The sequence below is a fragment of the Schistocerca americana genome, chromosome 3 (genome assembly GCF_021461395.2).
Source record: "Schistocerca americana isolate TAMUIC-IGC-003095 chromosome 3, iqSchAmer2.1, whole genome shotgun sequence".
In the NCBI taxonomy this organism is placed as follows: Eukaryota; Metazoa; Arthropoda; class Insecta; order Orthoptera; family Acrididae; genus Schistocerca; species Schistocerca americana.
In genome coordinates, this window is record NC_060121.1 from 590,842,918 (window position 1) to 590,847,917 (window position 5,000).

Consider the following 5,000-nt stretch of genomic DNA (forward strand, 5'->3'; position numbering starts at 1 on the left):
ATTTGTTCAAAGTAAACGTGCCGGCCCACCGAGACACTCACTCAAGAGCACCCTGGTAGGATTGCAACGGGGTCCGCCTCGGGACGCACGAGCACGCACGAGGCGCGTCGCACGCCTTCGGCTCGCCCCACCGGCAGGACGTCCCACGATACATGCCAGTTAAACACCGACGGGCGGTGAACCAACAGCGTGGGACACAAATCCAACTACGAGCTTTTTAACCGCAACAACTTTAATATACGCTATTGGAGCTGGAATTACCGCGGCTGCTGGCACCAGACTTGCCCTCCAATAGATACTCGTTAAAGGATTTAAAGTGTACTCATTCCGATTACGGGGCCTCGGATGAGTCCCGTATCGTTATTTTTCGTCACTACCTCCCCGTGCCGGGAGTGGGTAATTTGCGCGCCTGCTGCCTTCCTTGGATGTGGTAGCCGTTTCTCAGGCTCCCTCTCCGGAATCGAACCCTGATTCCCCGTTACCCGTTACAACCATGGTAGGCGCAGAACCTACCACCGACAGTTGATAAGGCAGACATTTGAAAGATGCGTCGCCGGTACGAGGACCGTGCGATCAGCCCAAAGTTATTCAGAGTCACCAAGGCAAACGGACCGGACGAGCCGACCGATTGGTTTTGATCTAATAAAAGCGTCCCTTCCATCTCTGGTCGGGACTCTGTTTGCATGTATTAGCTCTAGAATTACCACAGTTATCCAAGTAACGTGGGTACGATCTAAGGAACCATAACTGATTTAATGAGCCATTCGCGGTTTCACCTTAATGCGGCTTGTACTGAGACATGCATGGCTTAATCTTTGAGACAAGCATATGACTACTGGCAGGATCAACCAGGGAGCTGCGTCAACTAGAGCTGAGCAGCCGGCCGCCCGGGAGTGTGTCCCGGGGGCCCGCGCGAACACGCAAGCGTCCGCTCAATTATTCTGCAAACAGGAGGAGGCTGAGCTCCCCTGCACAATACACCTCGAAACCCTCTCAGGTCCCGGCGGCGCGCAGCGCCGTCCTAAGTACTTGGTCGGGTTCGAGAGTGGCGCAATCGCCCGGAGTTTGGCGAGTAGACGCTTTAGGTGCGACCACCCGTGCTCCCAACTGAGCTTGCCGCTGCCGACAGAGGCCCGGGAGCGTGCTGTCGTGGCATTGCCGGCGGGAGACAACACGCGCCACCTACGGTGGCCGGCAGCTCCAACGCCAGCGCCACAGAAGGACAAAAGCCCCACTTGGGTGCCGAAGCGAACTCTCCCAGCACAGCGCACGCGCCAACACGTCCGCACAGCTGCGATACAATCCACCTGCGAGAACCGCAGAGGCGACCGAGCAGCAGACGGCGTCGCGGCGCCGAGCGCCGGGCGGCGGCGCATCCTCAGCGCACACAGTCCTCAATCGGACCAGCACACTGCAGATGTCCACCGCGCTTCGCACCGGGCCCGCGAGGACCTACTTTGGCCGCACGGCGCCGCGTGCAGGGTGCGCCGGCGCGCAGCTGCGCCGCCTGCCGCCTCCGTCGGCCGGCGCGCCTGCCACTGGCCGCCCCCACCAGCCGGCTGTAGCGCGTGCGCCCACGCACCGCGCGGCCAGCACGCCGGGAGGCCCCCCCTCACCGGCCGGGGACGGTCCCACCCAGCCACCGCCGCGTATCGCTTCACACCCACATGCCATTCACGTTCGTGGGCATGGTGGGTATCGCTGAAACAACCGGTTGGTAGCTCAACCGATCGTCGCCATCACTGATTCACCTCTAGCGAGAACAACCGCACCACAACGGTTTACCAGTTGTTCATTTGCGTAACGTCACCAGCAAACGTAGACGTCCATCGCCATTTGCAAATTCAACGATTGTTGCATGCCTGTGTCAGGTGTCACGACACACTATGTCTGCCCACATACACGCAACAACATGTGCACGCTTCGCGAACACGTGGAAGGTGGCCCCCGTACGTATGCGATGTCCATTGCGCGAACGACTGTCAACCGGCCTCTGTCGCATGTCGCAGATGTGGAACGCAGTGCACCATGCTATCACGGTGTGTGAGAGGAGACGACTACGTCTGACAACACGCGCCACTACATCAACAGACGGCTCATGCTGATCGCCATCCACGGCATACCATACTGCAATCCAGCTCTTATAGGGAGACGACACGTAGCTGAGTGCACAATATTTGGACCGTATGGTTCGCCGTTGTTGGCGCAGTCGTGGTACGGTCACACATGTACCACGATGTATCATTCAGTACATGAGGACCAATGTGCAGTACAGTGTGTGATTTGGACGTACAACATCAGCGGACAGTTGACACAAGCCGTACCACAACGTAGGCTGTGCTTCGCCATGCGAATGCCAATGAACAACTGCGAAGGGCATTGAGCATGTACGTCCTACTGCCATCCGCATTACAGTGTATAGCTGCAAGGTGTTTCACATGAAGCGATACTCTGGGGACCGGGCAGTGCGAGTAGCAAACTATATTGCGGGGGTTGCAGTTAGGCAACACTACACTAATTTAACGCGTCGTATGACAATTACAGAGCAGGTTAAGGCCCAACGTGTGTTGGGTTAAGGCCCAACGTGTGTTGGGTTAAGGCCCAACGTGTGTTGGGTTAAGGCCCAACGTGTGTTGGGTTAAGGCCCAACGTGTGTTGGGTTAAGGCCCAACGTGTGTTGGGTTAAGGCCCAACGTGTGTTGGGTTAAGGCCCAACGTGTGTTGGGTTAAGGCCCAACGTGTGTTGGGTTAAGGCCCAACGTGTGTTGGGTTAAGGCCCAACGTGTGTTGGGTTAAGGCCCAACGTGTGTTGGGTTAAGGCCCAACGTGTGTTGGGTTAAGGCCCAACGTGTGTTGGGTTGAGGCCCAACGTGTGTTGGGTTGAGGCGCAACATAGGTTAGGTTGAGGCGCAACATAGGTTAGGTTGAGGCGCAACATGGGTTAGGTTAAGGCGCAACATGGGTTAGGTTAAGGCGCAACATGGGTTAGGTTAAGGCGCAACATGGGTTAGGTTAAGGCGCAACATGGGTTAGGTTAAGGCGCAACATGGGTTAGGTTAAGGCGCAACATGGGTTAGGTTAAGGCGCAACATGGGTTAGGTTAAGGCGCAACATGGGTTAGGTTAAGGCGCAACATGGGTTAGGTTAAGGCGCAACATGGGTTAGGTTAAGGCGCAACATGGGTTAGGTTAAGGCGCAACATGGGTTAGGTTAAGGCGCAACATAGGTTAGGTTAAGGCGCAACATGGGTTAGGTTAAGGCGCAACATGGGTTAGGTTAAGGTACAATATGGGTTAGGTTAAGGTACAATATGGGTTAGGTTAAGGTACAATATGGGTTAGGTTAAGGCGCAACATAGGTTAGGTTAAGGCGCAACATAGGTTAGGTTAAGGCGCAACATAGGTTAGGTTAAGGCACAACACGGGTTAGGTTAAGGTACAACACGGGTTAGGTTAAGGTACAACACGGGTTAGGTTAAGGTACAACACGGGTTAGGTTAAGGTACAACACGGGTTAGGTTAAGGTGCAACACGGGTTAGGTTAAGGTACAACACGGGTTAGGTTAAGGTACAACACGGGTTAGGTTAAGGCACAACACGGGTTAGGTTAAGGCACAATACGGGTTAGGTTAAGGCACAACACGGGTTAGGTTAAGGCACAACACGGGTTAGGTTAAGGCACAATACGGGTTAGGTTAAGGCACAATACGGGTTAGGTTAAGGCACAATACGGGTTAGGTTAAGGCACAATACGGGTTAGGTTAAGGCACAATACGGGTTAGGTTAAGGCACAATACGGGTTAGGTTAAGGCACAATACGGGTTAGGTTAAGGCACAATACGGGTTGGGTTAAGGCACAATACGGGTTAGGTTAAGGCACAATACGGGTTAGGTTAAGGCACAATACGGGTTAGGTTAAGGCACAATACGGGTTAGGTTAAGGCACAATACGGGTTAGGTTAAGGCACAATACGGGTTAGGTTAAGGCACAATACGGGTTAGGTTAAGGTACACATTGTTGTAAGGAAAGGTGTTTTGGGGGGGGGGGCCGGTTTGTTGATTGTGATTATCGTAAGTAAATGACTGCGGCATCATCTGATTTGGCACGTCAGGGTGCACCTTTGGCTCATGACAGGCGGCGCTCTGATTCCATGCTTGTGGCAGACCTGTGTCTTTCATTCCTGCCATTGTTTTTGTGGTGTGACAGGAGGCAGTATTGTGATGTTGGGTGCACCCCTGTGTAGGACATGTGTGGGTGTTGGTGGCTTAGCTGAGCAATGGTGGTTGTCGGAAGGGTGGGATATTCTGTTTTCCGAGTGGACCTCCCGGTCTGGTTATGATAGTGTGGATTGTCTAATGTGGCAGAGAGGATGCACTGGGTGTTGTTCCATGCTGGTGCTTACATATTGTCTGTGTGCCTGTTACAGGCAGAGAGTAGTGCGTGATAAGAGTGTCTGGCTGACGTGTGATTGTGAGCAGAGTCTTTCAGCATGTATACGGACAGTTGTATACATTATCTGTATTCTGATGGCTCTATCTATTACTAATCAGCGCCGTGTATACGTTTAATCCGGTTCCAGTCGAAACTATTGTATCTCTGTACATTAGTGACACGGCGAGCCCGCTATGTAGTTACTCGTCTCGGCAGCTTCCACCGGTGTATGGCAAATGATTATAAGGAATCAGTCTAGTCGTCAATACCGATAGTGTGACGTCACATGTCTGGGGTGGGGGACGCTGCGCCCTTCCGGTGGGTCATGGCCTAGGAAGACTCTTCCCACGCAGGGGGGCTTGGACTGTCATTGACTCTTCCGAGTAATATACTTGCCGTACGTTTTTGCGACTGCGAGTGCAACGCTCACCGGTACCGACATGGATGGAGCGCCTCCTAGCTGCCGCTGAGCATCTGCATTCGTACAGAGAGCAACGCGATCGCGTCTGTAGCTCGTACGTGGTACAGCTCGCAGCTCATGTATATGGACAGCGGGAATGTCGCATATT

The 5,000-nt window shown here is 53.8% G+C and overlaps 1 non-coding gene across 1 annotated transcript in view; it reads right to left on the reverse strand.

Annotated features, from left to right (window-relative positions):
• Window positions 1-855, reverse strand: part of LOC124608830 — a 1,910-nt gene extending 1,055 nt beyond the window's left edge. The window contains exon 1 of the ribosomal RNA XR_006979390.1: window positions 1-855. This exon is cut by the window's left edge and continues 1,055 nt beyond it. This is a non-coding gene — a ribosomal RNA (small subunit ribosomal RNA).
• Window positions 856-5,000: the final 4,145 nt, after the last annotated feature.